Source organism: Dendropsophus ebraccatus, chromosome 1, assembly GCF_027789765.1.
Source record: "Dendropsophus ebraccatus isolate aDenEbr1 chromosome 1, aDenEbr1.pat, whole genome shotgun sequence".
In the NCBI taxonomy this organism is placed as follows: Eukaryota; Metazoa; Chordata; class Amphibia; order Anura; family Hylidae; genus Dendropsophus; species Dendropsophus ebraccatus.
Window position 1 is genome coordinate 150,769,063 of NC_091454.1, and position 6,629 is coordinate 150,775,691.

Here is a 6,629-nt window from a genome sequence, read left to right on the forward strand (position 1 = left end):
TCTATGGGAAATAGGAGAGGCCAAACTAAGCAAAATCTCTTCCTCTAGCAAAGGTTACCCTTTCACTCTCTTTAGGTGAATAAGGTTTTCAGTTCACAGTACAAGCCTTCCTGGTCTCAGGGTCAGGAAGCAACTTTATTCTTTACTTCTTGTCTCCTAGTATCATGGGGACTTTGTTGGAAATGCTTTTATATCTTGTATAAATGGTGATGTTCTACCCAACACTGTTTTGTCACCACTCCATCAGGAACAAATTTCATTTAACATCATAACATGATCCATTTGTCTAAGCCTTTTGGGGCTTCAACACACACACACACACACCTGTTATCCAATGGAATTTTGGGTATTATATATATTGGGGTGAGTTCTGCCTCTTACATTGGAGCGCCCACACTCTGCTCTTGATTGAAAAAAAAAAAAAGTTGGACTTGGAGCACAACTCTTTTTTTTAACTCAGCGAGGAGAGCTGCGGTCTTCTCCCTGCTCTATCTCCCGATGGGTACAGGCCTGAACACCCGGAAAAATCAAAACTTTTGACATGTTTCTATGACATGCCTAAAGTTATTTATAATGACAGGTACACGTTAAGACTTTGACTTTTCTGATGTATTAAGGAAATAAAAGGCCACGACCCTTCCACTGTACTTCACCATAGACCAGCATCCTAGTACTACTCCTGCTCATGACGGAGTCTACTCTTTGTCTCTTTCTTGAACAAAGTCTATGTCCTAAAACACATATAGTGCACCAACTTCCTTAGTGGTGCAATACATCTGTCATCAGGCACACTATACTATTAGCGTAGCCTTGGAAATTACTGTACAGAAGCAGAAACTCCAGTCTTTGACAGCAGTGACATTCTATCAGCATAGAGTACCATGGAAACAATCACAGGTACTCATGTCAAAGACTCCTGGTTAGTTTACATAATTACAGAGCAGAGGAATATACTATATGCCTTGTCGCTCAGCTACAGCATATAAGTTGACAATGTATAAAGCATCACTGCTTACACCTTTGCTCTGCCACGCACACATTGAGAGGGTTCAGTTAATACAAAGCATCACTGGCTTTCTGTACAATATAGGAGCAGGCAGGACACCACAGAAAGTACAGTAAAAGTGAGTGGTGATGTGTACGCATGACCGCTTATATACACATGGCTACACAAAAATGTATAAATGACACATTTTGGGTTTTCTTTAAAGTTTTAGTAGTCTACCTCAATAACATCTTTGTGATCTCTCCAGACATCGGCCTTTATCATGAATGTGCCTGCAATCAACTATCTGATAAGGTGGAAAAATGACCTTTTGGGCAGATTTATCTGTCCTTTATTGGTTGTATAATGTTGGTCCAAGACCTAAAGCTGGATTCTGAGAAACCATCTGCGGTAGTCAATAGACCTCATTTAACTGGGTTTGAAAGCCATTCAACTGTTCAGATGATGTTTTTATTTCTTGTACTTGACCACTAGTGGCTGCTGTTTCACTGCAAAGAATGTGCACTTTTACATTTGATGGCTGGAGGCTGCAGATTTTCTTTTAAAATTGGTTATCCATGATTAGAATAAAGTCAGCAATGTCTATAAAAATATGACATGACTAGGTGGTTGGTAGAACACTAATTACTTGACCTCATACAAGTAGAGTTTGATGCAAAACAGTCCGTTTAACATAGAGATAAAGAAAACAGATGCAATTGTGTGTGTTTGGATCTATTTTTCCACTGACTTCCATTATTTAAAAAAAGGAATAATTTAGGTAAAGGTAAGTTAAGTTTAAGTGATTAAGTAATTTAAGTTAAAAGTTTTCTTAAAAAGTCGCAAAATTGTTGCAAACAAAGTAAAATAAGTTGCAAACAAATTCACCTGGTATGGACCAGATGTAAAAGAAAGTTGCAAAGGATAAATTGGACACTAAACCCGGATGATGAGAAAATTTGGGTAAACACTCAAAACAGGCAGAGTTTAAAAAAAAAAAGTTGCATCCAAAAAATATTCACCTGTTGAATACTGGTTCATAATTAGAATTTAGACAAAAAATGGGAAAAAATCCAATTATTCCCCCAAAAATAGGCTTAAAGTCCTTGATAAATTTCCCCCATTGTGTCTATTTTAGGTGAAAATTTTGATTTTTTTGCACATTTTTTGGTCTAAGTTCTATTTATAAACCAGTATTTAACAAATATATTTAGATGCAATTTTTTTCACCCAAATATTTGCATAATCCGGCATTTGCGCTTAATTTATCATTTAAAAAATTGCACAAACTGGTGTAGGCTTAGGTATGATCAGTACCAGATGAATTTCTTTGCACAATTTGTTTTGCGAATATTCTATTGACAAATTTATGAACATTTTGTAAAATTAGTATTGATTGGCTGGGTAAAGAACAGACAAATACTCTGTTTAAAAAAAATAAAAAAAAAAGTCATTTTTAGACTCAATAGTAAATGTCCTCCATAGGAAGAAATGAATCAGCACTGGAATATTGGACATAAAACTATTTTATAAATATGGACATTCACTTCAGATACTGAATATTGCAAAGTTTCGTAACATCAAGTCATTTTTGTAGAAATATTTCCCAAGAAGGTAAAACGCACATAGCTAAACCACAAACAGTTAAAACTTCCAATGTTTAAATTTTATTTCCTGTTGCTTATACAGCACCAACACATTTACCATGTACTTTTCATGAATATGATTTCACATCAGTTATAAACTATTTTATAAGGAACAATGTCATTTTAGATCAGGCAGGTACTGATCCAAAAACTTCCAAATACCTACTGTATATCCCTGGCTGCTCTATCCATAGCACTTATAGAAGTTTGCACGTTGTAAACAGTTTCAGTGAGTGACTTGTGTTATAGTAGTAGCACCACCTGATGTTTTTCACACTGAACAGTGAACAGCTGTTGACGCAGTTATGGGAAATGAAACATTTCTCAACAGTCAAGATAAACCACAGAAAATATGACAGAGATTACTGGGCAGTAACCTCTGTGCTGTCACTGAATGTAAAGCAGCAGAAAGACCGGTGGCAGCCTACTGCAGACATTTACTATAAAGATTGAGCAATGGAATGGTTTAGTATAAAACTATGTCCTTTAATTAAAGTAGCGCATGCCACACAAATTACTTACTAAACACGGCCCCACTTGTGATTTCAGTGCAGGGGAAGGGCTGTGGTTGGAACCACAAAACCATTTTGTAGACTTCTCTTCTTTGTAGTTTTAGATGTGCAGCTATTCCTTTTGTCTTTAGGCTTTAACAGCTGCATTCATTGTCCCAATTTTGTTCCTTCTGAATTATTCACTTATCTTTTGGCACATTTACAGTTTCTACAAAGCCTTATGAAAACAATATGTTGTGTTAAAAAGGGGTTTTTTGTTTTTTTTTACTTTTGGCACTACTGGACTGGAATTATGAAGCAGACATGTCAAATTCAGAAAACTTGGAACAAGTTCAGGTTATTGTTACCTAGAACAATTGTTAAAAATTGTTCTAAATATAAATTACATTGTAACACAACATTTTAACAAAGAATGTCCTTGACTGTATGTAGATCAGTAGTATTGCAGGGGCTCCTGTACTGCGCTCCATGACTTCTCAGACATTCTCTTCTTAGGCCTCACCAGGCATATCATTGTGACACCTCCTACCTAGATGAAGCAATCTGTATTGGATCACTTCTGCTAGGAACAAAAGTATCTGTCCTGCTGAGGAGGAGCATTACTGTTATTCTGTTGTCAGTAGAACTCCTCTACTGATTATGACACTTTTGATTTTAGTGTTTAAGAATATGGGCTCACTTAGGGTGGTATTCCACGGGCCGATGGGGCCCGATAAACGAGCGCCGATCTGTTAGATAGCTGCTCGTTTACTGAGCCTATTCCACGGCCCAGATTATCGTTAAACAAGGGCTGAAAGGACATCGTTACCGATGTGCTTGCAGCTCTTGCTTAACTAGTATACATACCCATTCATGGTTCAGGGCTCCTTTTCTCCTGCTTCTCCCAGGTCCCGCACCCTCCTCCAGCTTCAGGGCGGCCTGTGTCAGCTGACAAGCCGCTCAGCCAATCACTGGCCGGGACCGCAGCAGCCTGTGATTGGCTGAGCGGCCTGACAGCTGACACAGGTCGCCCTGACGCTGAAGGAGCGCGCGGGACCCGGGAAGAAGCAGGAGAAGAGGAGCCCTGCACCATGAATAGGTAATGTATATCGTCAGTCGCCGGCCGCACACCGCTATTCCACATAGCGGTACGCGGTCGGCGCCCGACAAATATAGGTCCGGACCTATATCAACAATCAGCCGATGACAATGATCATCGGCTGATCGTTGTCTCTAGTCCACAGAGCGATATCGCTCCGTGCAATAGGGCCCTTAGACTGTATATGAAAAAACTGTTCTCACAGAAATTCTATATACAGAACATAGAATGACTGGCATGCTACAGGCACAGGGGGCATGCATTTGTTCTTAAGGTCATAAGAGCCCTCTATTAACACTCTCCCTTTTACCCAATCACGCTGTAACAGTACGGCATGGGAGGCAGGTGTTTATAGCACAGGAGCCAATACCATCTGTGGCGGGCCAATTGTAACATTTTGAGTTAACTCCCCCAATGAGCGACCCCCAAGCACACATGGGTTTGTTTTCACCTAAGCGTGTGGCATTTAATTACTGGTGGCAGAAGAAGTTGGATGTAGCCCTAAGGCTGCACTTAAAACATAGATACATAGGCTTTATCCAGGTTTACCATGACTTCCTAGGGTTGCATCCAACTTCTTTGGGTTTGTACCTGCAGGAGTTTTTCAACTTATCCTGCTGTACCATTAGAACAGGTAGAGGGACTGGGGTTGAACCACTATAATACATCTTATAGCGTATATTTATTGACACATATACAAGTGTGTAGACATTAAACACAAACAGGTATGTAACAAAGTGCAAAGATTTTTGTTTTTTTGATTTCTGACAAAGGTTAGGGATGAGAGATAGATCTCCCCTGTCTGGCCCTGCCTAATGCTAAGAGGGGACCCATTGATTTAGGCATCCCCAAACGTCAGGAGGAACTGACCCTACACTGGGGTTGTGTTGGTCCATCCTGTCACAAAGGTCACAAGTCTTAGTTGAGTTGGATAGATATGTGACGTAAATAAGGCAAATATTAACCCCTAAACGACACAGGGCGTACATTTACGCCCTTACTGCCTGGGCCTTAACGCAAGTACACCCTCAACCTCAATGGCGGGTCGCCGCGATCACACGGCCGCCCGCCCGCCATTAACCTGGTATTTCCTGACTGCCGGAGGTCTCTTACCTTCCTCCGTGCAGTCCTCGGATCGGTCATCTGATTCAGCCTGCCACAGGCAGGCTGAATCAGAAGATCACAGATAACACTCATCCCTGTAAAGCTATGGCATAGCAGGGATCATGGTTACTGGTCCAATATATGAATGTGATAGTTCCCTAAGGGAACTATAAAAGTGTAAAATAATAAATCAATAAAAGTTTTACAAAATGCCCCCCTTCCCATTTCATACATAAAACACATAGAAAGTAACTAAGTTAATTACCATATTATATACCGTAGCGTGTGTAATTGTCCGATCTATTAAAATAAAACAATACTATTCCCACACGGTGAACGGCGTGAAAAAAAAGCGCTAAAAAGAGGCAGATTGACTTTTTTATGCCATTTTATGTAAAAAAAAAATTAAGAAAAAGCGATCAATACGTTTGATTTAGAAAAAAATGTTACTAATAAAATTTAGAGCTCATGACGCAAAAAATGACACCCCATATGACCCCGTAGGTGAAACAATAAAAGCGCTATAGGAGTTACAATAGGGCCATTTAAAATATGCCTTTTTGCAAAAAAAAAAAAACGTTTTACTGCTAATAAAAATAGTAACTCGTAACTAGGGATGGTCCGAAACTGCCGAGGTTTGGGTTCGTATGAACCCGAACGCTCGGCATCAGAGTCCCGCTGTCTGCCCGCTCCGTGCAGTGGGTGGATACAGCGGGAGGACCGCCTGGAAAACTGGGATACAGCCTATGGCAGACAGCGGGAATCATTGGCGAGAGTTCGGGTTCGTACGAACCCGAACCGAACTCTGTTCGGACCATCCCTACTAGTAACCATGCATATATCTGTGTTCAGACCGACCTATAGAATGAAGGAAAAATGCCAGTTTTACTGTAAAGTGCATTACGTAAACATGAAGCCCCCCAAAAATTTGCGGAGTCACATTCTTTGACCCAAGTTCACCCCATAAATAATATTTTGGGGGTTCCGTCATTCATTTTATGGCAGACTGAAAGATGCCATTACAAAGTACACCTGGTCCTGAAAAAAAACAAGCCCTCACATGGCCCTGTAGGTGGAAAAATGAAAGAGTTATGGGTCTTAGAAGGAGAGGAGGAAAAAACGAAAACGCTAAAGTGAGAATTGGCCCTGCCCTAAGGCCATTTCAGGCTCTGTCCTTAAGGGGTTAATGTTAGTTATTGCTCTGAAATCCCTTCTTTAATTTCCATTTCCCATGTTCTATGGTGACAAGCTCCTCAGGGAATAGGAAGGATGTTGGTATACAGTTGGGATAAGCCTTAATTAGG